General features: G+C 33.2%; 1 long non-coding RNA gene across 1 annotated transcript; it reads right to left on the reverse strand.

Moving 5' to 3' along the window:
- Positions 1-11,679: 11,679 nt before the first annotated feature.
- Positions 11,680-23,813, reverse strand: LOC309611549. Its single transcript, XR_014234587.1, has 2 exons — positions 13,555-23,813; positions 11,680-13,235 (listed from the first exon to the last, which is right to left on the reverse strand). It is a non-coding gene; the product is annotated as an uncharacterized lncRNA (long non-coding RNA).
- Positions 23,814-27,819: the final 4,006 nt, after the last annotated feature.

Raw genomic sequence — 27,819 nt, forward strand, 5'->3', positions numbered from 1 at the left:
TGGTGAAAAGATGATTATTTTTTTCCAGAGTCATCATTTTTTCTATTGTTCTTTAATAAGAAGAATTCTCAAACAGGAGAAGAATGGAGAAGAGTGCACTCCAGGCAGAAGAACCAGTGAGGACAGAAGGACAGAGGCAAGTAGTGAATGGTGGCTGGAATAAAAGATGTGTTAGGAGTAGCAGCAGGGATCGCAGCTATCAAAGTAGGATGCTGCCAGATGATAAAAGGTCTTGAATACCAAGCTAAGGAGGTTTTGCTTTCTGCCAAAGCAAATGGAAAACTTACAAAGATGTTTAGATGTGTAGATCACATCTGTTTTTTGTTTGTTTTTGCTTTTTTTTTTTTGATTTGATGTTTTTATGTATTGCAAAATGATCACCACAGTATGTTTGGTTAACATCTGTCACCATACAAATTTATTATGTTATTGACTGTACATTACATCTTCATCACTTATTTTATAACTGGAATTTTATACCTCTTAATCTCTCTCACCTATTTCACTCATCCCCCCTTCCCTCTGGCAACTGCCAGCTTTGTACCCTGTATCTATGCGTTTGTTTCTGTTTTGTTATATTTATTCCTTTGTTTTAGATTCCACCTATAATTGAAATCATACAGTATTTGTCTCTCTCTGTCTGATTTATTTCACTTAGCATAATACCCTCTAGGTCCATCCATGTTTTTGCAAGTGTCAAGATTTCATTCTTTCTTTTATGGCTGGAATAGTCCATTATATATATATATATATATACCACATCTTCTTTATCCATTCATCTATCAATGGACACTTAGGTTGCGTCCATATCTTGACTATTGTAATTAATGCTGCAAAGAACATAAGGATGCATATATCTTTTTGAATTACTGTTTTTGTTTTATAGAATACTATTTAATTAGTAGCTAAGATTAAAACTATTGCTGAGTAATATTGGTACAATATTTTGTCCATTTAGTGGTAATTATTAATATTTTTCTTGGGATATTTATAAAAAGAAAATCATTTCTCCTGCTTTCAATCTTTCACTTTTGAGAAGATTGTCTCCAGCCTCCCCACAATTTGAACCAGGCTAAGTCTCTGGAGACAACAGAGGGTTGAAGAAATTGTAGGCATGGTTTAATTCCATTTGTTGCCAAGTTAAAAACTATTCCTGCATGGTATTTGTGCACTGATTGACAATTTTTTTAAGAATATAAAAATTAAGATCATACTAATTAAATAATCAGATTAAGAGTTAGTCAACATTTTAGTATATGATGGAAAGGTAAGTGAAAATTGTGAGCTTTAGTAAATTTGGGGTCATTTTAATCTGCACCCAATTGACATGACTTTTCAAAGTGGGATAAATCAAGGAATATTTTCACACAATTCAAACCACCTAAGGAGCATGAAAGTAGGTCATCTGTTTATCTACTTTCTTTTAAAATTAGCACCACTTGTAATGTTTAAAATCTAGAAAACAAGAATTTGCATAGCATTGAATGAACAAAAGGAAGACATATATATATTTTTTAATTTCAAAGAGTATAGTACGAAAGAGACTGGAAAATTCTCCTTTACAACTTCCACTCGACACCCTCCAGTCTGCCTTACTAAGATAATCACATTTATTCCTTAAACATACTTCTAAGAAAAGTGTTTATTCATATATAAGCAATTATTATATATTTGTGTCCAAACTTGTATAGTTATTGTTTCTTATGCTATTAATTTATTTATTTCTTATTAGAAGAGGAATATTTATTCATTGAGGAGAAAGTAGAAAATACACAAGTAGAAAATGTAAAATACCTATAACATCTGTACCCACATTAAAGACAGTTCAATGTACCATACGAGCTTTAGCATGTTTTCTCAGTTTCATTTCTTTCATGAATATTCTTTCTTGTTTTCCATCATTCCTTTATAATTTTATTTCTTCTATCTATCAATCTATCATCTATTGATATTTATCTATTCCTACCTACCGACCTACCTAGTATAACTATTTATTTAGTTATTTATTTATCTATTTATTTTTAATTTTTATCGGAATACAGTTGATTTACAATGTTTTGTTAGTTTCAGGTGTACAGCAAAGTGAATCAGTTATACATATACATATATCTACTCTTTTTTTTTTTTTTTTAAGATTCTTTTCCCATATAGACCATTACAGAGTATTGAGTAGAGTTCCCTATGCTATACAGCAGGTTTTTATGGATTATCTACTTTATATATAGCAGTGTGTATATGTCAATCCCAATCTCCCAATTATTCCCTCCCCCATTTTTAATATTAATATGTGTTCTTTTCTTTAAATTATATTTTTGTAGTTAATAATATATCAATTAATATTTCCCTTCAAAATGGAATAATGTTTCAAAATGTGTGATATTTTAGTGACTTCACATTTCTTTCTATGAAAATATCTTAGTTAATTTAGTTAACTTTTTTATATTTGCATGTTTTAATTTTTACTAATATAAGTACTTTTATAACTGTATAAAATGTATAACTGTACAAAAATCTTACATATATTTCTGATTACTTCCTTAGAGTTAATAGTTATTATAATAACTATTATATAATTAATAGTTAAAAGTTGTTCAACAATATTGATTTTACATTTTTTTTTCCAAATTTTCATTCAGAAAAAAGTATAGACAATACATGGTAGGAACATTTGGAACATATGAAGATATTATTTTTCAAAAAAATTTTGACTCACACAAAAAGCTGTTGGTATGGTTAAATCTAATGTCATCATATGATTTTCTAATTTTACTAAATGTACCATATACAATACCTCATCTACTTCTTCAATAATGAAAAGCTGAGTATGTTCTATTTATCTGGAATCAATTCATTTTATGTCTTGATGCGTTGACTCTTGCTAAACAATTTCATTAATCTATTTCTTATGAATTTATTTGCAGGTCCTAGGTAACTATTCTACTTATATTTTACTATCAAATAGTCTGCAACTATGTAACCAATTTTTTCTTAATTGATAAGATTTATCCTTAATTTTTATTGTCTTTTTTAACATACACTACATTTTCTTTTTTGCTAGTCAAATCTGCCAATCACCTACTTCATATTTTTCTTTTTCTTTTTTATTTAGAAAGCACTTATTTTCCCTGAGATCAGGTGAGCATTGATTGCTGTTTCTTACTGTTTACAATATTATTTTTACATATGTTTCTATCTAATATGTTTCATTTTTCCAAAATTTTAGTTTAGTATACCACCAGTATTTGGAATTTTTCTCTTATTAAAAACTAAAATTGTTATGTTTGTGGTTCCTTTAGCTTTCTTTTCTGCTCTTTATCCATCTATTATTGTTCAAGGAGTACATTGTTTTGATTATTATATAATAATATATCAATTAATATTTATAATTAATTGATATATTATTATATAATGTTTTGATTATTCATAGCATGATCTGATAAGCCAAAGGAAAAGTCCTTGCATTTTTCATTAATTTAATTACTATTTTCCAAATTTTCTGTTTTTTAATTATAAAGGAATCAAATCTATAAATTCATATGAGGGTAATTGGAAAATGTTAAATATTTCCATTAAGGAAGCTCATATTTTCTTCATTTATTCCTGTCTTCTTTAATAATAATAATTTTATTATAATTTATTGACCATTTAAATGTACAAGTTTTGTACAAAATAGTTTACAAATATTATCGCTTCTTTCAGCAATACTCTTGTGAAATTGATGTTTAATTGGAGAGACTATGTTGCTGATAGCTGAGGAGAGACTAACGTAAACAATTATATAAATAAGATAATTCTAAAGACAGACATATCTGGAAGAAAAAGAAGAAGGAGGAGGAGAAAGCATCTTCTAGGTATTGTTATAGAGAGGTGAATTCTCCTTTCAATAGAATAATCACGGGTGCATCTTTGAGGATCCTAGGAGCTCAGCAACAGCAAGCAGCTTTGGAGAATTTTATCAGAAAAAAGAATGTATTTGAATAGCTAACAGAATTAATGAGAATTCTGAAGAACCATTCTAGGAGAATGATAAAATTAATAAAAGACTAGAAAGCTTAAGGGGACATTGCTTAAGTCACACCTCAGGATTGACTGTGGCCAGGAGGCATGGCTGGCAACATGGCTGCTGGATGCTTGATTCTGTCTTTACACCACTGCCACTGCAACAAATCATCCCTATTTATTCCCACATCTTTGCAGAACTTCTTCAGAATTAGAGTCTTAGGTGAAAACATCTGATGGTTGCAATCAAAGTTTAGTGCCCATACTCTGTCTACCAGAAGGCAAGGAGAAGGAATATTTGCTGTTTTCACTTCCCCTCTATTCTGTACATTGGAATCCAGTCACCAATCAAGATTTACACACTATGAGAGTTTACCAAGTTGAGAGTTCAGATATTGGCAACCAAAAAAAAAAAAAAAAAGTGCTCATTATTTGTTGACACTTGAGTTATAACTTAGATGTAGGAAAAAGACTGCCTTGCAGAGATTAGAAATAAGTGGAAGGAATGCCAAATATAAAGGCAGGAATGAGATTGAAGCATTCAAAAACAAAAATGGAGACCAGAGTTTTTAGAACAACATATAACATATGCAACTTTTGAGATATTCTTAATCATATTATAGGAAATCCTTCCATATCTAACACTGAAAGAGCATTTTAAATAAGAATTATACAAATCCTTAAAGAATTATGTTAAAAACTTTTTATTTTGAATCAATTGCAATCATCTATTTGTTTTCACCTTTTGTCCAATAAACATGGAGATCTCCATTAAATTTTTTACATTAAATCCTTTGTTTTAAAACACTTTTTAATTTGATTCCCTATTATTTTGTCATAGATTAAAATCTATAATCAAAAGAAAGACTGAACTTGATGTTAATGCTGTATCATTTTTTAAGAATAATTTGAATTAGCCTAGATTTATAAAATATTTTGAAAATATTTTCTTTTTTGTAATCTGGGACAAATTGTATAGTATGCGAGATATATATATATATATGTATGTATATACATATTTAATTTGAAAACTATTTCTCATAAAACTATCTGTGTGCTGCTTCCATATTTTAATTCATATGTCTCATTGACTACTGACTGGGAATGACTGACAGGTATGAGCTCTAGTGGCACCTACCTACATCCCCCCAGGCAGAGCTTAAGGGAGCTTCAGGTGCCGGTAGGAGTCACAGAATAAGTTTGGGGACCTCAAACTCTCTCTACTTTTAGTAGTACTATTATTGCTATTGTGTAAGGATTGGAGTTTTCAGAAATGGCCATATGTCTTGCTTGACCTGGATCTATTGACTTACTTAACTTAGGTCCTTGAGAGGATTACTGCCAGCTAGATGAGCGTGCTGGCAACTGATTCCAAAGTAATTAGACATTTGATTAATTGCTTACTTCATTGACTGATGCACTAATTCAGCAATAATTTATGAAACTTCTTTCTACTGCATGAGTACAGCCGTGGAGTCTGACTGTCTCAGATTGATTCCTGACCCAAATGCTTACTAGTTCTGCGCCTTTGGGAAAATTACTTAACTTCAATGGGTCTCAGTTTCTACATCACAAAATGAGGATAATAATTTCATCAAACTCATAGAGTTTTATTTTTTAAACTAACATATCATAAATTACTCTTATTTTGGCATGTAGTTCTAGAAAACTTAATACATGTATAACTACTATGAAAACCAGAATACAGATCAACCCCATAGCTCCCACTTTCTCTGTTATCCCTTTGTATTTATACCTTACCCCCACAATGAGCTCCTGACAACCACTGATCTTTTTTATAACCCTATATTTTTGAGGACATTATACAAATGTCCAAATGAAATAATACAACATATAAATTTTGAGCCTGGCTTTTTTACTTAGCATAACCTTTGAGTTTCATACAATTTGTCCTGTGCATCAATAGTTCCTTCTTTTCTATAGATGAGTGCTCTTCCATTGTTTGGGTGTACCACAATTTTTTTTAAAATCCATTAACTCATTCAAGGACATTTTTGTTTTTTCCATTTTTAGGTGATTTTTTCAATATAGCTCCTATAAATGTTCATGCGCAGGTTTTTGTGTGAACATAAGTTTTCATTTCTCCAGAGAAATTATATCTAAGAGAGAGATTGATGGGTCATATTGATGGGCCAAGCTGCTTTCCAGAGAGGATGTACCATTTTATGTTCCCACCAGGAATGCATGAGAGTTGCTTTCTATTCTCCTTGGCACTTGGTGGTGACATCATCTTTTTTTTGTAGGCATTCTAATAAAAATAGTGATATCTCATCATGATTTAATTTGCATTGATCCAGTGGCTAATGATGTTGAACATCTTTACATGTGTTAGTATTTGTTCATTATTCATATATTCCCTTTTGTGAAGTGTCTGTTCAAGTATCTTGCTTATTTTTAGTTGGGTTGTTCAATATTTTACTGTGGTTTTTTTTTTTTTTAATAAGCTTTATTTTTGAGAGTTTTAGATTCACAGAAAAATTGAGTGGAAAATGCAGAAAGTTCCCACATACCACATGTCCCTACACATTAACAACATTTTCCAATATCATTATTCCCTATGACAGTGGTACATTTATTACATTTGATGAACTTACATAGACAATATCACCCATAGTCTATAATTTACCTTAGGTTTCATTATAGGTGTTGTACATTCCATAGGTTTTGACGAATGTATAATGACATGTATCCATAATTGTGATATCATAAAGAATATTTTTAGTGTCCTAAAAATCCTCTCTGCTCTGCCTATTTGTGCCTCCCTCCCTACTAAGCCCCGACAAACACTAATCTTTTTACTGTCTCCACAGTTTTGCCTTTTCAAAATGTCATATAGTTGGAATCATACAGTATGTGCCCTTTTCAGATTAGCTTCATTTACTTAGTAATTTTCATTTAAGTTTTCTCCATGTGTTTTCATGGCTTGATAGCTCATTTCTTTTTTAGCACTAAATAATATTCCATTTACTAGATGAACCACAGTTTACTTATCCACTCACCTACTGAAGGACATCATGGTTGCTTCCAAGTCTTGGCAGTTATAAATAAGGTTACAATAAGCATCCATGTGAAGGCTTTTGTATGGCCATAAGTTTTCAGTTCTTTTGAGTAAATACCAGAAAGATCATGTGGTAAGAGTATAATTAAATTTGTTGAAAACCACCAAACTTTCTTCCAGAGTGGCTGTACCATTTTACATTCCCACTAGTAATAGATAAAAGTTCCTGTTGCTCTGCATCCTCACAAGAATTTGAGGTTGTTATTATTTGGATTTGTCCATTCTAATAGGTGTGTAGTGGCTTCTTATTGTTGTTTTAGTTTGCAATTTCTTAATAACATATGATGCTGAACATCTTTTTGTATGCTTACTTATCATCTGTGTATCTTCTTTGGTGTGGTATCTATTAAAGTCTTTGCCCCATTTTTTAATAGGGTTATTTGTTTTCTTATTGTTGAGTTTTAGAGTACTTTGTATATTTTGGACAGCAGCCTTTTATCAGATGTGTCTTTTGCAAATATTTTCTCCCAGTTTATGGTTGTCTTCTCATTCTCTTGACCTTGTCTTTCACAGAGAAGAAGTTTTTAATTTTAATGAAGTATAGCTTATCAATTATTTTTTTCATGGATTGATTGTGCCCTTGGAAATGTATTTAAAATGTCATTGGCATTCCCAAGGTCATCTAGGTTTTCTTTAATGTTATTTTCTTGGAATTTTATTATTTTGTATTTTACATTTAGGTCTATCATCCATTTTGTGTTAATCTTGTGAAGGGTGTAAGGTCTTATCTAGAATCATTTTACTTTACATACAGATGTCTAGTTGTTCCAGCAACATGTGTTAAAAAGACTGTCTTTTCCCCATTGTATTGTCTTTGCTCTTTTGTCAAGTATCAGTTAACTGTATTTATGTAGGCTATATATTTTCTGTTTCATTGATTTACTTGTCTGTTCTTTCTCCAGTACCACATTCTTTTGATTACTGTTGCTTTACAGTTTGTCTTAAAGTCACATGGTGTCAATCCACCTTTGTTCTCCTTCAACACTGAATTAGCTATTCTGGGTCTTTTGTCTCTCCATGTAACTTTAAAATCAGTTTGTCAATTACTGTTGAATTTTGAGATTTCTTTATACATGCAGATATAGGCCCATTGTTGATTACATAATTTGTAAATGTTTCCTCCCAGTCTAAATCTTGCCTTTTCATTCTTTTAAGAGTACTATTCTCAGAGTAAAATTTTTAATTTTAATGAGGTCCAATTTATCAATATTTTCTTTTATGAATCATGCTTATGGTATCATGTGTAGATTTTTCTCCTTGTTTTCTACTAACATTTATAATTGTACATTTTACATTTAGATCTATAATTCATTAGATTTAATTTTTTTAAGGTTTTGAGAATTAGGTTGAGGTTCATTATTTTGTATATCAATTTCAGTTGTTCCCACATCATTTATGGAAAAGGCTATTCTTTACTTATTGAATTTTCCCTGCACTTTTATCAAAAATCATTTGGGCATATTTGTATATATCTATTTATGGCATCTCTTTCTGTTCCATTGATCCATATATATATATATTTTTACCAATTCCACACTGTCTTGATAACTGTGGCTGTGTAATACAATCTAAAATCATGTGGTGGTAATATTCCCACTTTATTCTTTTTTTTTTTTTTTTTCCAAAAATTGTAGGTATGCTAGATTCTTTGCTTTTCCATATAAATTTTAATATAAGCTTACCCAAATCTACAAAAATCCTGTAGGGTTTTTAAATTTAAATTGCATTAAATTTACACATTAATATAGGTTTAACTGACAATCTTTACTACGTTGAGTCTTCCAATTAATGCACATCTCAATTTATTTCAGTCTTTTAAAGATTTTCTTTTATCCGTATTTTTTTTAGTATTTTTCAGAGTACAGATTCTACACATGCTTTGTTAGACTTTTATCTAAGCATTTTATTTCTGAAGTTACTCTAAATGGTATTACTTATTAATTTCAGTTTTCAGTTGTTCATTGCTAGTATATAGAAGTACAATTGACTATTGTATGTTGAACTTGTATCCTGAAAACTTGCCAAATTTATTATTTCTACATGTTAAAAAAAATATTGTTACTTGAGTTTTCTATGTAGACAGTCATCCTGTCTGTGCATAGGAATATATTCTAAATTTTATGCCTTTTATTTATTTTTCTTGCCTTGTTGCATTGACTGGGAACTGGTAGTATGACATTGAATGAGAGTGTTGAAATCAAATATCCTTGCATTGTTCCCAATTTTCTAGGGAAAATTTTACTGTTAAGTATGATGTAAGTTTCAGGGTTTTTTGTTTTGTTTTATGTTGTTTGTAGATGTCCTTTATTAAATTGAAGAATTTCCCTTCTATTCCAAGTTTACTGAGTCTACTAATTTTTATCATAAATAGATGTTGAATTTTGTTAAATCCTTTTTCTCAATCAATTTATATGGTCATGTGATTTTTCTTCTTTAGTATTTTGGTATGTTTGCTCTATTATGATGGATTACATTGATTGAGTTTTAGAATATTGAACCAGCTTGGCAATCCTAGACTAAATCTCACTTGGCCATGGTGTGTTATTCATTTTACATATTGCTGCATTCAGTTTTCTAATATTTTCTTAAACTTTTTATGTCTATATTTTTATTGGTCTGTAGTTGTTTTTCCTTGTACTGTCTTTGTCTAGTTTTGATAGCAGGGTTATGCTGACCTCATAAAATAAACTGCGCAGTGTTGTCTCCTCCTGTTTTCTGGAAGAGATTGTATAGAATTGGTACTACATGTTTTAACATGTTTGATAGAATTCAAAGTGAATATTTGGCCCATAGATTTCTTTTTTAGAAAGCTTTTAAGTATGGATTCAAGTCTTTTAATAGTGAGAATCCTATAGATTTTCCCAATGTACTCTCTGTCCACACCAATGCCCATATCTGGGTTTGGAGCTGCATTGAATCTAAGCCAGGGGATACAGAAGAGAAATAGTATGGTAAAAAACACCAAAAGTTCAGTTGTAACTCAAATTTTGTTCTTCTTTCTTACTATGCCTACTACTATTTACTTCTCAGAGTCCTCAGAGACCTCCTCCATCAATCCTACTCAGGTTTCATAGCTGCATTTATTGGAGAGACAAGGAGAAGTGTGTTTACTCCTTCTTACTGGGAACGAAATTTATAGTGCATTAGGGGATAATGTGTTAATACATAAACGTTCCTTAGACTAGTGCCTGAAACCTAGTTAGGACTCAGTAAAAGTCGGTTACTATCATAATTGTAACTATTGTCCAGCACTGAGCTAAGGACTGGGATAAGTTCTCTGCCTTCATGACACTTAGAGGTTAGAAAAAATGACACAGATAATTATAGTTTTTGGAAGTGTTACATAAGAAAATTAGACAGTGATGGCATAGTCATATCACTTTTGAGTGAACTCATTTCATGACTGTGCATACATTCATGTGATTCTCAATTATTGAGAGTTACAGTATATATTTGGGTTATTCAAGGAGCAATACACTCGGTGTATTATCAGTATATTTTGGAATTACGAGAAAGTTACAGAGCAGTTGTATTATAAGACATTTTACTGTTTTATTAATAACTAAATCAATGGCTTTATTTTAATGTCTACTCTCTGCCAGTTGTATTACTTCTTCATTCTGATTATCTTAGCACTTTAATTATATCATCTGATTCTCATCTTTTACCATTCTTTTGATCCAATGGCAAGATATGTTCCTGGAATTCAGCCAGTCCACCAATATTAAACATTGCCCACTGCCTCTCAGAGTGCTGAGCTGGACATGTTGGGAAGAAGGATAACAGCAGGACCCCAAAGCAGCTGCTCTGTGGTGACCTGAGAAGGAAGGACCCCATGCAAATTGAGCAGAAGGGATGCTGTTAGCAGACAGAAGAGAGAAACTTCAAGTTAGATCCTGACTATTGGACAGAGACAACAGCAGAAATTTGGCCTCTCAGATGGGAATGACCATACTCACATTCTGCCAACATGTATCTCTTGGAAACCAAATAACACTAAGAAGCCAAAGAGAAACTCCTTGTATATATATGTATTGCACATACTAATACAAATTTTCGGTATTGCAAAATAGTAGGACAGAGGCATTCAGCAGAGTTAATCTACTGTAATCCTTATTTTGTAGGCTGAATTTTTTTTAAGAAGTCTTTTAAATCTGTTAAAGTCAAAGTTTCCTAATGAAGCCATGTCTCTTTCTACTCAAGGCCTTTGGACATGCTCCCAAACCTATTACTCAATTAAGTTTTACATAAAATCGATTTTGTAACTGAAAATTCATTTCCTTAGGGAAACTTTCCCTGAGTGACCTCCAGAGTCAGGTATTTTGCTTTCATAGGTTCTTAGTGGCATTTGAGCCATGTCTATTTCATTCACTATTGTATTTCCAGAGCCTGGCACTTAATAGACATTTATTAAATAGTTAATTAATACTGTGATTAGCCACAAATAACTACTGAGCACTCTGTAATCATTAAACATTCAGTCACAAGGATGAATTAATATGATTTGTGCTCTGGAGATGTTTATGGTCTAATATGGAAAGGCACACATGTAAGAAAATAAATAAGTACACCTGAGTTCTATCTTTGCTATCACTTAAAAACATGAACTGGCAAGGGTAAGACTGCCAAGAAGATAGTGTTCAGTCTTCTGGGTAGGGGGAATGAAAGAGGTTGACAAAAAAGGTATCATAGAAAAACTATTATTGAATTGAAACATGAAGAACAATTTCCCATATATCCTGGAAATAAGTATGCTTTTCTGGGGATATACACACACACACACACACACACACACACATACTCAGAATATATATGCATATATTCACAATATATAAATGTTAAAGTGCTTATATATTTTATGTTTTATGTATGTATGTATAACATATATAGTAAATGGGTATCCATATGTATTTTTAAAATACACATATGTAACATGTAATTTTAATATGACTGGCCCAGCAGACTTATTGTAAACCTCCTGCTACACACACATAATGACGTCATAGATCAATTATGACATCTTCAAAATATGCTTTCAATACTATGGTATGAGACCTGGCCCATGTACTATTTTGATTTTACCCCTGACTTAACCATATTATAACCATGGCTTTTACTTACTACAGGCAAAAATGTGCTACAACGAATTCCACAACTGAGAACATTTTTCTAAAATAAATCATTGTGTGATCCAGTAAATATTATTTTGCCACCCTCTTTCATGTTTGCCAATCTTCTTTGGATCTAAACTTTTAATCCTCTCCTAGAGAAAAAAATATCACAGTATGTTATTTATAATGATTATTTAGAGTCATAGCTTATTAATAAGGCATATTTTCTTAGACTTAAATTGTCAGTGAGTCTCTCATGACCTTTTTCACTATTCGAGTATCATAGTGTCTCAACCATAATCTCAAAGTTCTTTTACTCTAATTCCATTCTCTTGCATAATGATGAGATTTATTCAACCACTTCATAACTGAAGCATTCTATATAGCATCTGCTGAAAATATTTTTGTTATTGCATCTGAGTATCACAGAAATGGAGTGACAGCACTGTGATTAAAAAATAACATATCTTCACTCAATTTAGCTGTTATTTACCCCACCCATGGAACTAACATATTATTATGGCTAACATAAAGGTACCCGTGAGTCTTAAAATGTCATCTTTTCTTTCATATTGATAACAGAAGAAGTTCATTGTTGAGGTAACAAGAAAAAGCCCGATTTTTAGTAGCAGACTGTCCCGGAGGCTTTTCTCTTTTACCTCATTAAGCCTGAATAAATTGCAACGTATTCAAGTAAAACTGTAGGGAAGGCATTTTTTTCTTTTTTTCATTGGCCTGATGGTGATCCACAGGTGCAGGGAAATGCAGACACATTTAGATGAGCTCTAGTGTCACACCTGTGCTGACAGAACCTGTGCTCAGAACAGTCAAGAGAAAAATGAAAGCTCTGTCCACTGTGTGGACTTGCTAAGCCTGGAGGTTAAACTTCTGTTTTTCCTTCTCTTCCTCCTGCTCCATTTGATGCTCTGTATAAATCCTGGATGATTAAAGACATATCTTCCTTATCTTTGAATTTAAAAGACATATTTTTGAGTAAGCCTCTAACTCTTAGGGAATAGATTATAAAAATATCATGTTAAAAGTACCTTTTTTGGGCTTCCCTGGTGGCGCAGTGGTTGAGAATCTGCCTGCCAATGCAGGGGACACGGGTTCGAGCCCTGGTCTGGGAAGATCCCACATGCCGCGGAGCAACTGGGCCCGTGAGCCACAACTGCTGAGCCTGCGCGTCTGGAGCCTGTGCTCCGCAACAAGAGAGGCCGCGATAGTGAGAGGCCCGCGCACCGCGATGAAGAGTGGCCCCCGCTCTCTGCAACTAGAGAAAGCCCTCGCACAGAAACGAAGACCCAACACAGCTAAAAATAAATAAATAAATTTATAAAAAAAAAAAAAAAAAAAAAAAAGTACCTTTTTTATATTGGAAAACATTTTGGCAGATGACTTAACAGTTCTTCCATTGTTTTTTAAAATTACTGATGGTGTCCCAAGAGTTTCCTTATCAAATCTTATAAATAATACAATAAAAGTTTAACATGGCATATGGATGCCTCAACATGTATTCCTTTTTCTTTTTTTAAACACTTTCATTGGAGTATAATTGCTTTTCAATGGTGTGTTAGTTTCTGCTTTATAACAAAGTGAACCAACTATACAGATACATATATCCCCATATCTCCTTCCTCTGCGTCTCCCTCCCACCCTCCCTATCCCACCCCTCTAGATGGTCACAAAGCACCGAGCTGATCTCCTTGTGCTATGTGTCTGCTTCCCACTATCTATCCATTTTACATTTGGTAGTGTATATATGTCCATGCCACTCTCTCACTTCGTCCCATCTTACATATTTGAATAAATCATCACCACACTGACATTAACTTTATAATAAGCTATCAGTTGTTAAGTATTAGAGAAGGAGTCAAGAGAAGAGATGATTTCTCAGTTTTCTGTGAAATGTCTAGAAATTGACACACCTGAAAGCCCAGCAGTCACCAGAGTATGGTTACCTTAGTTTACAAGCTCTGATCTCTTCAGAGATTATCCCTTTAAGTACATTTTTTGATTCTTAAACCAGCTTTCACTGGCAAGATGTAAACAAATTAAATATGACATGAAAGAGTAGTTTTGTATAAAGAGAATCTTGTTCCATGCTTGTTTTATAAAAATCCTTTACATTTATTGGCACTGTTTCCAGTTGACAAGGTCTTTGTCAGAAAGGAATAAATTTTGTGAAGACAAAATTTTATATTGGATTCCTCAATCTAAACACAAATATATTCACCAAAATACTAACTTGAAGTCCACTTGGTCTAGATATCTTTTTAAGAATGTGCCTAGAGTATTTTTTTAACTTGAATTTTATAAAGAAAACATTTTATTTTATATTAAGAATTCTCAATTAAATGAGATCTTCTTATATATTAAGAATTCTCAATTGTCTCTACATTATATCTCTAATATAATAAATTAAAAATGTGTAATAATTACTAAAAGTTACCTCATGCACCATTATAGATAACACACAAATAATATACACTGAAATTTGTATTAGGTTCCAAATCCTCCTTGTAAGAGAACTAATAAAACCTTTATCCATATGAAATCTCTCAATCTTGGTCCCAGATTTATTTCTTGATATTCCTTTGCTGCCTATCCTGCTTATCCTAACCTGTGTCCAATCCTTACTCATCTTACTATTCTTTTTATTAGAAATACCTTTTGCAGTAGCAGAGATCTAGTCTATTTGAAAACAAAATTTCAAGGTTCATACATAATCTCATGTCTTTTTTTATCTGCTTTTTCTACTGCATTGTAATATCTTGGTCATACTCCATAAAAAACACATATATATTAAATTTATATACACTCAGTGATGCAGATTCTGATCAAAGCATGCAATTATTCTGAAAATAACAGTAGATTATAATCATAAAAGTGATTGCTTTCTTATTATAAACGATACTTAACACATAGAGAATTGAAATAAGATTCACATCTGTTTTACATTCACAACCAGACATTAATTGATAAATTCTTTCAAAGCTGTACAATTGGTCCTGTTTTATAGAAATTGCAATATCCAGTAATATTCTGGACATCAACCTGCTGGCTCAGATAAGTGTGTTTTTGTCATAGACTCTTCTTCCATTGTGAAGACGTTGCTTTTCCTCTTTGTTTGAAATAATACAATTGATTTAGTATCAATCTGCTTTTCTCTCTGACGTAGAAACAAAAGACAGATTTTGCTGCGTATAACTCCCCTGCTAACAATTCCTCGTGACAGAGACCTGGGTCACCTTTCTTAGTTTAATACAGGAGCTTTTCTGAATACATATTGCAAATTATGGCAGTTGTGATGAATTATCCAAATTTGATATGACATGGAGAAAGTTATGATAAGCTTCCCTTTTTCTTGTTTTCTTTCACACTGTTAATTCAGTTGACATATATACATATATATATGCATATGTATTTATATGTATTGTAAAATTCTGCAGAAACCAGCTTGACTTTGGTCACCTGCCCATGGAAATTATATACCATTTTAAATATTTCTGTTCACACCCATTTCAGAATCTCCAAAGACCCACAAAACCTTTGGATGCACTTTGTAAGATCTCTTCTTTAGTGACCTTTCTCTTTTTCACCTCGTTTGTCTTTGAAGATTGATGACTATTTTCATCAAAGTTATAGTCTATCTTCTACTGAGACTCTGATTTTCAAGATTTAATATATCTGAGAATCACATAGGCTTATTTATTTATTTATTTATTTATTTTTAGTAGATCTTTATTGGAGTATAATTGCTTCACAATACTGTGTTAGTTTATGTTGCACAACAAAGCGAATCAGACATATTCATACACATGTCCCCACATCCCCTCCCTCTTGAGCCTCCCTCCCATCCTCCCTATCCCACCCCTCTAGGTCATTGCAAAGCACTGAGCCGATTTCCCTGTGCTATGCTGCTGCTTCCCACCAGCTAACTATTTTACATTCTGTAGTGTATATATGTCAGTGCTACACTCACTTCGCCCCAGCTTCGCCCTCCCACCCCATGTCCCCCAGTCCATTTTCTATGTCTACCTCTTTTTTCCTGACCTGCAACTAGGTTCATCAGTGCCATTTTTTTTTTTTTTTTTTGATTCCACATATATGCATTAGCATACGTTATTTGTTTTTCTCTTTCTGACTTACTTCACTCTGTATGACAGGCTCTAGGTCCATCCACCTCGCTACAAATAACTCAATTTCATTTCCTTTTATGGCTGAGTAATATTCCACTGTATATATGTGCCACATCTTCTTTATCCATTCATCTATCTATGGCCATTTAGGTTGGCTCCATGTCCTGGTCATCTCAAGAAACAAGAAAAATCTCAAATAAACAATCTAACCCTACACTTAAAACGACTAGAGAAAGAAGTACAAAGAAAACCCAAAGTCAGTAGAAGGAAAGAAATCATAAAGATCAGAGAAGAAATAAATTAAATAGAAATGAAGAAAACAATAGCAAAGATCAATAAAACTAAAAGCTGGTTCTTTGAGAAGGTAAACAAAATTGATAAACCCTTAGCCAGACTCATCAAGAAAAAAAGGTAGAGGACGCAAATCAATAAAATTAGAAATGAAAAAGGAGAAATCACAACTGACACTGCAGAAATACAAAGGATTATAAGAGACTACTACAAACAACTATATGCCAATAAAATGGACAACCACGAAGAAATGCACATAGGCTTATTTAAATCAGAGTCCCACGCTATATCCTTAGAAATTCAGCATCAGCACATCTTGGCTGGAGCTCAGAAATCTGATAAAGATGAACTCAGATTAGACTGTAGGTTTCTTAAGGGAAGGAGGAGGTTTTATTAATATATGTATTCCTGGTACTTGGCACCATGCGTGACAATCAAGCAATGCAATAATTGCTTGTTGAACTGAATTAAGAGGATTAATCAGAAAAAATTAGCTTCAGATTTTTTGTTAATATTCCCTGCTGGAAAACTTTATTATCCCAGCTAGAATGTGTCAAACTTTTGAGGCTAGGAACTGGTGAAAACGTGGACTCAGGGAGCATTCTCCCCACCACACACACACTTTTCATATGCATCTTATGAGTTCATCTGACATCTATTGTACACCTGTCTAAATGCTAGCTCTGTGCTATATACTGTGATGTTAAATTGCATGAGGTTAATTCTTCACCCTCAAGGAATTTACAAATTAAGTGAGAGGTATATTAATAGCCCTCAAATAACATAATGGTTTATAACAGAGAATGAGCAAAGCATTTTAGAAGCATTGAGAAATGAAGGCTGAATGATGTCATTAAAGTTTCCCTCAATATTAAAACCCAAGAATCGGCATCCTGTAATATTTTTGATACTAATGCAAATCATTCTCTATGCCAATTCTTCAAAGCATTTGATGCCGTTAGAAGTCGTCAGTGAACTAATAACACTGTTTGTCATTAAAAATGAAAGCAATAAGAACATCATCCTGTGCCACTGTGTCTTTCTCATTTACTTTCTCATTCACATGCACTTGTAAATTGTGCCTTTGATTTTAACGTCCTTAATTTTTCTGTAAGAATTCATGATTTTTACTTTTATTTAAGTATGGATTCAGTCATCTATCCTTTACCCAGCCTCCATTTGATTAACCTCTCAGCAGAAATGTCTGCCTTCTTGGCCCACCTACTGGAAATTTCTCTTTAAAATCAAGCTAATGTGAACTATCTTTCCTGTCACTGCTGCTTCTTCCCCAAGGATCCCTTCTCTCTCCAGTATTGTAGTTGTCTTTACATCATCTCAATAATATCTAAATGTTCCCAAAGGTTCTCATGGCTGACATTCATAACCCTAATTCCTGCATTGATGAACCTGCACAGTGCCTGGTTTTATGGAAGGCAGTCGTCTGCCTCCCATGGTAGAAGCAGAAAAAACAAATCCTCCCTGTTCCCATCCTTTGACAACTAAGGGACAGGCTTGTGACCTCAGCTTAGTCACAAGCTGTTCCACCTTAAACACTGAATCTTCAGTGAGTGAAGCAAAGATAAAAGGAGTGGAAGGATCGTGTTGCCCCAAAGGAACATCCTGACCAGATTACCTGCCAAACAGGAACTTCTGGTGGATTGTCTTGTATTCCTGCTTCTTTCAATTTTGTGAGCTCAGCTTCAAAAATTAATTTTAGCTTAGAACAGCTAAAGTTAGATTCTATTACTGCAATTAAGAACTCTAAGTTGACTTCTAGTTAGTGAGAATAAGAAGCAAATCTTCTTGATATTTTTCCCCAGTGTTGAGTATTTCTTGGTAAAATACATAATTTTATGGCAATTTAGCAATGAGTTTATAGTGAAACAAATGTGGACATTTTTTACTGCACTATGTTAAAGTTTTAAAATAAATGTATATTATTACATCAAATATGCTATGAATAGATAAACTGTAAGTAGACATATTGGTAAGGTAGGACACATGCAAACTCAGCATTTGCCTATGCCAAATAATATATATGTTTAAATAACTTGTATCATCTTCAGTCTTAGTGGTATTTTATTTCGATTCCCATATAGCAGTATGGTCTATTTGCTGCAGTCAGGATTTGCATTTCCCATTGCTTTAAGTTGTGTTTTAGTGTGCCCTTATACCAATTCTTCTATTTAAAAGCTAATGCTATGTCTGGGCTATTTTCAGAGTCCAATTTTCCCATAAAAAAAAAATTGCATTTGACAAGGCAGGTTCAGGATCCAATAAAATAATTATCTACAATCCTTAGAAAATTCCATAAGTTACTCAATACTAAGGAGTCCATTTAGTGATATAGCTCATTTCCTACAGCTAGGCCAATGCAGTCATTTTCTTACTATTGGGGTTCCTCATATTGCTGTACCCTGAGAACCATGCATAGATTTTTGTGAAATACAACTTCATAGAGTTGATTTCAGCTCTTACATACAAGCCCCAAATAGTCAGTCAATATATATTTGACATTTATAAATCCTTTTATCTTCTTATAGAAGGTAATCACACTACACATAGAATAAGGAGGAAAAAATATATATCTTGTCTTCTATTCATATTTTCCACAGGCTTAATAATTTTTCGTCTTGTTTTATATTTTTTTTCTGTTGAATCTTTACCTTTTGCTTTCACACATCAGCTGTAGAGCTTTCTTATTTCTACTGAGTATTTGGGTTGGTTTTAGGGAATAGAGTACACTATGGGGACTAAAAATATTTCACAAGATGAAAAGAGAAAATTATAGTTGTTATTTTCCCATCTGCAAATCTAAGACAATATAAACTTTGAAAGAATAGTACTTATAGTTTTTCTGGAAGAGAACCTGGTACATAGTAGATACTCATGAAAGGGTAATCTCTTTTCACTAGTTAATATTAAGAAAAAATGATGAAATATCTTTGTGATTTGAAACTGTTCACAAGTAATAGAATTAAATTTCAAATATCTGGGTTACTAATCAAATATCCACATATATATGGTAAAAAGCAGCTCCCTTATTTTATATTATAAGGGAGCACATAAAGCAAAGTTTGTGTGCTTCTCTTCATTCTTCTTGCTACTTCAATTTCCTGTTTCTGCATACAGGTCTTTTGTCTCCTTAGGTAGGTTTATTCCTAGGTATTTTATTCTTTTTGTTGTAGTAGTAAATGGGAGTGTTTCCTTAATTTCTCTTTCAGATTTTTCATCATTAGTGTATAGGAATGCAAGAGATTTCTGTGCATTAAATTTTTATCCTGCTACTTTACCAATTCATTGATTAGCTCTTGTAGTTTTCTGGTAGCATGTTAAGGATTCTCTATGTATGGTATCATGTCATCTGCAAACAGTGACAGCTTTACTTCTTCTTTTCTGATTTGGATTCCTTCTATTTCTTTTTCTTCTCTGATTGCTGTGACTAACACTTCCAAAACTATGTTGAATAATAGTGGCAAGTGTGGACAACCTTGTCTTGTTCCTGATCTTAGTGGAAATGGTTTCAGTTTTTCACCATTGAGAAAGATATTGGCTGTGGGTTTGTCATATATGGCCTTTATTATGTTGAGGTAAGTTCCCTCTATGCGTACTTTCTAGAGGGTTTTTATCATAAATGGGTGTTGAATTTTGTCGAAAGATTTTTCTGCATCTATTGAGATGATCATATGGTTTTTCTTCTTCAATTTCTAATATGGTGTATCACATTGATTTGTGAATACTGAAGAATACTTGCATTCCTGGGATAAACCCCACCTGATTATGGTGTCTGATACTTTTAATATGCTGTTGAATTCTGTTTGCTAGTATTTTGTTGAGGATTTTTGCATCTATGTTCATCAGTGATATTGGCCTGTAATTTTCTTTTCTTGTGACATCATATGGTTTTGGTATTAGGGTGATGGTGGCCTCATAGAATGAGTTTGGGAGTGTTCCTCCCTCTCCTATATTTTGGAAGAGTTTGAGAAGGATAGATGTTAGCTCTTCTCTAAATGTTTGATAGAATTCGCCTGTGAAGCCATCTGGTCCTGGGCTTTTGTTTGTTGGAAGATTTTTAATCACAGACTCAATTTCAGTGCTTGTGATTGGTCTGTTTATATTTTCTGTTTCTTCCTGGTTCAGTCTTGGAAGGTTCTGCTTTTCTAAGAATTCATCCATTTCTTCCACGTTGCCTACTTTATTGGCATACTGTTGCTTGCAGTAATCTCTCATGGTCCTCTGTATTTCTGTAGTTTCAGTTGTTACTTCTCCTTTTTCATTCCTAATTCTACTGATTTGAGTCTTCTCCCTTTTTTTTTCTTGATGAGTCTGGCTAATGGTTTATCAATATTGTTTATCTTCTCAAAGAACCAGCTTTTAGTTTTATTGGTCTTTGCTTTCGTTTCCTTCATTTCTTTTTCAATAATTTCTGATCTGATGTTTATGATTTCTTTCCTTCTGCTAACTTTGTTTTTTGTTGTTCTTCTTTCTCTAATTGCTTTAGGTGCAAGGTTACATTGTTTATTTGAGATATTTCCGGTTTCTTGAGGTAGGATTGTATTGTTATAAACGTCCCTCTTAGAATATCTTTTGCTGCATCCCATAGGTTTTGGGCTGTCATGTTTTCATTGTCATTTGTTTCTAGGTATTTTTTGATTTCCTCTTTGATTTCTTCAGTGATCTCTTGGTTATTTAGTAGCGTATTGTTTAGCCTCCATGTATTTGTACTTTTTACAGATTTTTCCCTGTAATTGATATCTAGTCTCATAGCATTGTGGTCAGAAAAGATATTTGATACGATTTCAATTTTCTTAAATTTACCAAGGCTTGATTTGTGACCCAAGATATGATCTATCCTGGAGAATGTTCCATGCACACTTGAGAAGAAAGTGTATTCTGTTGTTTTTGGATGAATGTCCTATAAATATCAATTAAGTCCATCTTGTTTAAGGTATTGTTTAAAGCTTGTGTTTCCTTATTTATTTTCATTTTGGATGATCTGTCCATTGGTGAAAGTGGCGTGTTAAAGTCCCGTACTATTATTGTGTTACTATTGATTTCCCGTTTTATGGCTGTAAACATTTGCCTTAAGTATTGAGGTGCTCATATATTGGGTGCATAAATATTTACAATTGTTATATCTTCTTTTTGGATTGATCCCTTGATCATTACGTAGTGTCTTTATTTGTCTCTTGTAATAGTCTTTATTTTAACATCTATTTTGTCTGATACAAGAATTGCTACTCCAGCTTTCTTTTGATTTCCATTTGCATGGAATATCTTTTTCCATCCCCTCACTTTCAGTCTGTATGTGTCCTTAGGTCTGAAGTGGGTCTCTTGTAGACAGCATATGTACGGGTCTTGTTTTTGTATCCATTTAGCCAGTCTATGTCTTTTGGTTGGAGCATTCAATTCATTTACATTTAAGGTAATTATCTATATGTATGTTTCTATTACCATTTTCTTCATTGTTTTAGGTTTGTTATTGTAGGTATTTTCCTTCTCTTGTGTTTCCTGCCTAGAGAAGTTCCTTTAGCATGTGTTGTAAAGCTGGTTTGGTGGTGCTGAATTCTCTTAGCTTTTGCTTGTCTGTAAAGCTTTTAATTTCTCTGTCAAATCTGAATGAGGTCCTTGCTGGGTATAGGAATCTTGGTTGTAGGTTTTTCCCTTTCATCACTTTAAATATGTCTTGCCACTCCCTTCTGGCTTGCAGAGGTTCTGCTGAAAGATCAGCTCTTAACTTTATGGGGATTCCCTTGTATGCTATTTGTTGTTTCTCCCTTGCTGCTTTTAATATTTTTTCTTTTTATTTAACTTTTGATAGTTTGATTAATATGTGTCTTGGCATGTTTCTCCTTGGATTTATCCTGTATGGGACTCTCTGTGCTTACTGGACTTGATTATTTCCTTTCCCAAGTTAGGGAAGTTTTCAACTATAATCTCTTCAAATATTTTCTCAGTCCCTTTCTTTTTCTCTTCTTCTTTTGGGACCCCTATAATACGAATATTGATGTGTTTAATATTGTCCCAGAGGTCTCTGAGACTGTCCTCAATTATTTTGATTCTTTTTTCTTTATTCTGCTCTGCAGTAATTATTTACACTATTTTATGTTCCAGGTCCCTTATCCGTTCTTCTGCCTCAGTTATTCTGCTATTGATTTCTTCTAGAGAATTTTTAATTTCATTTATTGTGTTGTTCATCACTGTTTGTTTGCTCTTTAGTTTTTCTAGGTCCTTGTTAAACGTTTCCTTTATTTTCTCCATTCTTTTTCCAAGATTTTGGATCATCTTTACTATCATTACTCTGAATTCTTTTTCAGGTAGACTGCCTATTTCCTCTTCATTTGTTTGGTCTGGTGGGTTTTTACCTTGCTCCTTCATCTGCTGTGTATTTCTCTGTCTTCTCATTTTGTTTAACTTACTGTGTTTGGGGTCTCCTTTTCACAGGCTGCAGGTTCGTAGTTTCCATTGTTTTTGGTGTCTGCCCCCAGTGGGTAAGTTTGGTTCATTGGATAATGTAGGCTTCCTGGTGGAGGGGACTGGTGCCTGTGTTCTGGTGGATGAGTCTTGATCTTGTCTTTCTGGTGGGCAAGACCATGTCTGGTGGTGTGTTTTGAGGTGTCTGTGAACTTATTATGATTTTAGGTAGTCTCTCTGCTAATGGGTGGAGTTGTGTTTCTGTCTTGCTAGTTGTTTGGCATAGGGTGTCCAGCACTGGAGCTTGCTGGTCGTTGAGTGGAGCTGGGTATTATCATTGAGATGCAGATCTCTGGGAGAGGTTTCACTGTTTTATACTATGTGGGGGCAGGAAGTCTCTGGTGCACCAACCTCCTGAACTTGGCTCTCCCACCTCAGAGGCTCAGGCCTGACACCTGGGCGGAGCACCAAGACCCTGTCAGTCACACGGCTCAGAAGAAAAGGGAGAAAAAGCAAAAGAAAGAAAAAAAGAAGAGAGCAACCAAACCAAAAAACAAATGCACCAATGATAACAAGCACTAAAAACTATAGTAAAAAAAAAAAAAAAAGGACACACAGCACGCTAGGACAAATGGTAAAAGCAAAGTCATACAGACAAAATCACGCAAAGAAGCATACACATACACTCACAAAAAGAGAAAAAGGAAAATTATATATATATATATATATTTTTTATATATATATTTATATATATATATTTATATATATATATTTATATATATATATTTATATATATATTTATATATATATATAAAAGGAAGAGAGCAACCAAATCAATAAAGAAATCTACCAATTATAATAAGCTCTAAATACTAAACTAAAATAAACATAAAACCAGAAACAAATTAGATGCAAAAAGCCAACCCTGAGTCTACAAGCATTCCCAAAGTCCACTGCCTAAATTTTGGGATGATTCGTTGTCTATTCAGGTATTCCACAAATGCAGCATACATCAAATTGATTGTGGAGATTTAATCCACTGCTGCTGAGACTGCTGGGAGAGATTTCCCTTTCTCTTCTTTGTTCACACAGCTTCTGGGGTTCAGCTTTGGATTTGGCCCCGCCTCTGCATGTAAGTCGCCTGAGGGAGTCTTTTGGGAAGTCTGAAGTCTTCTCCCAGCATTCAGTAGGTGTTTTTTAGGAGTTGTTCCACATGTAGATGTATTTCTGATGTATTTGTGGGGAGGAAGGTGATCTCCATGTCTTCCTCTTCTGCCATCTTGAAGGTCCCCTTCTTCTATTAGTTAATGATGGTTTTCTGCTAAATTTGACAAAATTGTCCATGCTTATAATGATTAAATTACATACTTATTTGATCAAAATAATAATATGAAAATAAGACATTTAAGGTTAGAAATATTTCAAGCATCATTTAAGAAAAGTGTTGTATTAAATAAAAATCGATTCTTTTTCTAATATTTCCTGGAAAGATCTTAGAAATATAAGGCAATTGAGTATTTGAAGAACCACAGATCATGAAGTGATATGCAGAATCATATACAGTGGTCTCAGAATAACATCTTCACTTGTACACAAACACTTATCAATGATGTACTAGTATGCTTTCACTTGCATGTCAGTTTCAAACAAACCATAGCATTCCAAAAGGACATAATGGGAAATGATTTCTTAATCTGTATTTTTTCAGTTCACATATTTTGAGCATTATTTTTGGATAAGACATTGTCCTAGGTCTTAGCAATACAAAGATGAACAGGCCATAATCTCTATTCTCAAGAACTTTAAAATGTATTGAGTTCAAGGAAATAAAAGTCTAGTGGAATATTCATGTGCCACATAAGTGACAAGTGTGGAGGTGAAGAAAAAGAAGTAAACCTCAGAGAAAAGGGATCAAGGAAGTTGTAATTTCTAAACAGGCTTCTCTGCTAGAGATTTCAATAAACCAGTAGAGAAAGAAACAAAGTACACTTGAGAATGGTTGAAAATCAGGAGCAAAGTCAGAGAACTGGGGACATGCCTGGCAGAAAAATACGGGAGAGTGTGAAGAGGAATGGCGTGGGCAGGAGGAACTGCAATTCAAAGGGAGAGCGTGCAACACTTAAAGGTCATTTTAAGGAGTCACTTTGTCCTCTTTAAGCAATGGGAAGTTTTTGTAGGTTTTTGAGGATGGGATGGTATGATACAATCTATGTTTTGGAAAGGTAACTGCTATGAAGGGTGAAATAAAGAGAGCCAGATGATTTTAGAGGATTGGATTGGTACTGGGGATAATATAGAGTAGAATGTGGATAAACTGGTCACTAGAGGAAATGATTTTACATACTGAATGACTTTTCTGGAATAAATGATGTCTGCTCAGCAAAACACATGGGCAATCATCTATACTGATGGGCTGATAAGTTCTGAGCAATCCTATTACCAAGATGATGCTAAATTTTAATGATATAATCTTATAACTGCATTTGTCAGAGGTCAGTCTCCCTAAGGGCAGCACACATTTAGAATATTCATAAAATTCTTTGATTTGGAGCATAAATAACAGAAAATGAAAAATTACATCTTTAGGAGAGAATGATGTCATGGTGTGGAATATAGAAAATTGGAATTAAGAGTAACTATTAGTGAGTAGCAAAAGGATAGTAAATGTTTTCTCTTTGCCCTATAATGTTTTGTGCCACCTTTTATGCACATAGCTCTCTAAAGCCACTTTCCAGAGAGCAGAGCACATTAAATGCATTCATGATTTGTAATTTAAAACTACAGTTGTGCGAAATTGCAATTTAAGCTTGTATGGATCCATACCCATTGAGTTTGAATTAAGATTTACAAATATGTATTAGGTTTGATAGGACAGTCACTGAATGAAAAATACAACTTGTGGTACTGAAATGCAGCAAAAATATGAAAAATTTAAAATATGTATGAAATCTTTCTCAACAATATGCTGATTATATCTTAGGCAATGCATATACCACATTTCAGTAATCAATCGGGTTGTATATTCTGAATGCCATGATTCTAAGCTTCTTAATTTAAAAATAAATTGGAGGAACTTATTCTAGAAGTAGTTATTTCAGAAAAACATCATGTCCTACAAAACTCATTCATAGTCAAGACACTGGTAAAACAAATCAACCTTTTAAGTTCTTGGTTTTAAGTGGGTGTAGTTTAAAACTTAAGGTTAAAGCAACACATCTTTTGCCATAATTGTGCATATCTTCAAGCAAAAGATAGTTCTAGAATTACTCTAAAATCCATACAAAAAAGAGGTCAAAAAGCAAGGTTAAAAGGTTGAAAAAATCATATGTCATAATGTTTAATAAAACCAGAATCATATTATCCTATAAAGAGCAGACTAATTACAAGCTAGTCCAAACCCACACTCGGTGCAGGAATTAGTTCAGCAACTCTGTTTCTCAGCCCTGGTTGTATATTACAATAGACGTGCACAGCATCACTGCTAGATTATCTCATTTAGTAGGTCTATTTATAAAATATCCCTAGATCATTTTAATGTGCAGTCATGGTTGAGAACCACTGCTTTCCCACAAAATATTAATCAAGATGAAGCGCATTATTTTCCAATTTGGGGATAATTTTGATTTTGGTAAACATCTTTATATTAAGATGTGATTTGGGTTCTTATAACTTTCATCCATTGAAATCACATCAACATGTTTTATTTTTTGAAAAGTGCTTCCTCATTTTTACTTATTTTATTTCCTAATAAAGTATACATTATATAGCAGAAGGGTTATTTGCATTTGTTTTTATCACCATCAATAATAGCTAATATGTAATATGGATTTTCTATGAAGCTGACACTAACTTAGGTGTTTCGTTACAATAATTTTAATCTTTTTATCAGTCCTAGAAGGTAGATATTATTACTCTCTCCATTTTAAATATGAGCAAATTGAAATAGAGCAGATTTTAAAACATGCCTCAAATTGCATGACCAGAGAGTCCTAAAAGAGGGGATTCGACCCAAGCATTTATGTTCTCAGCTGCTATACCCTACCTGTCAGTATGCTTAATGCAGATCTGTTGAGTTAACCAAATTGTACATACCAATCATTTTAAGATTTATAGAGAGTGTTATCTTTTCTCAACATTTTCAATAGCCCAAGAACTTTCATTTCTTTTTCATATAAACTTGTTATCTGCTCACATTTACTTGTCACTAGGAAATCCAGACAAACTTGTCTGAAACACTGGATCCTAACTTGCCAAGACCACTGCTTGTGAAATTTAAAATTATATCACATGAACTTTAAGAATTCTTGGGGCTTAGGCCTTTATGATTTCTTTTGTTTCCAACAACTAAATTGTCATTAAAAGTCTTTATTTTACTCTGAATATAAAACTCCTCTCTTTCATAGGATTATGTACACATACCAAGGCACCTATCCACTCATATCATGAATTTTATAAAATCTGCATCATTTATTAAAAATTCTTGCATTAAAGAAAGGGTACTCCAAGTGGAACAAAGCCTCTGATATCTTGTGGGCCCTACTTTCTCTTCCTCCTCTTTTCGTGTCTGCATCTCATCCATTCCCTCAAAACCCAGCTTCCCAAATCCATCAAATAGCTCAGTACAAAAAAACAAACAAATGGATTGTCAAAATCAGGTCCCTTTCCTGAGAATGCAGTTGAGGTATAAATATTATGTTGTTTTTCATGTCAAGTGTCAAACTATTTGTTTCATCCCTCACTGTCTTAATCATAATTTTCCAAATATCTTTCAGTTAATTATCTA

Source organism: Balaenoptera borealis (genome assembly GCF_965194805.1).
Source record: "Balaenoptera borealis genome assembly, chromosome: 1".
Lineage (NCBI taxonomy): Eukaryota > Metazoa > Chordata > Mammalia > Artiodactyla > Balaenopteridae > Balaenoptera > Balaenoptera borealis.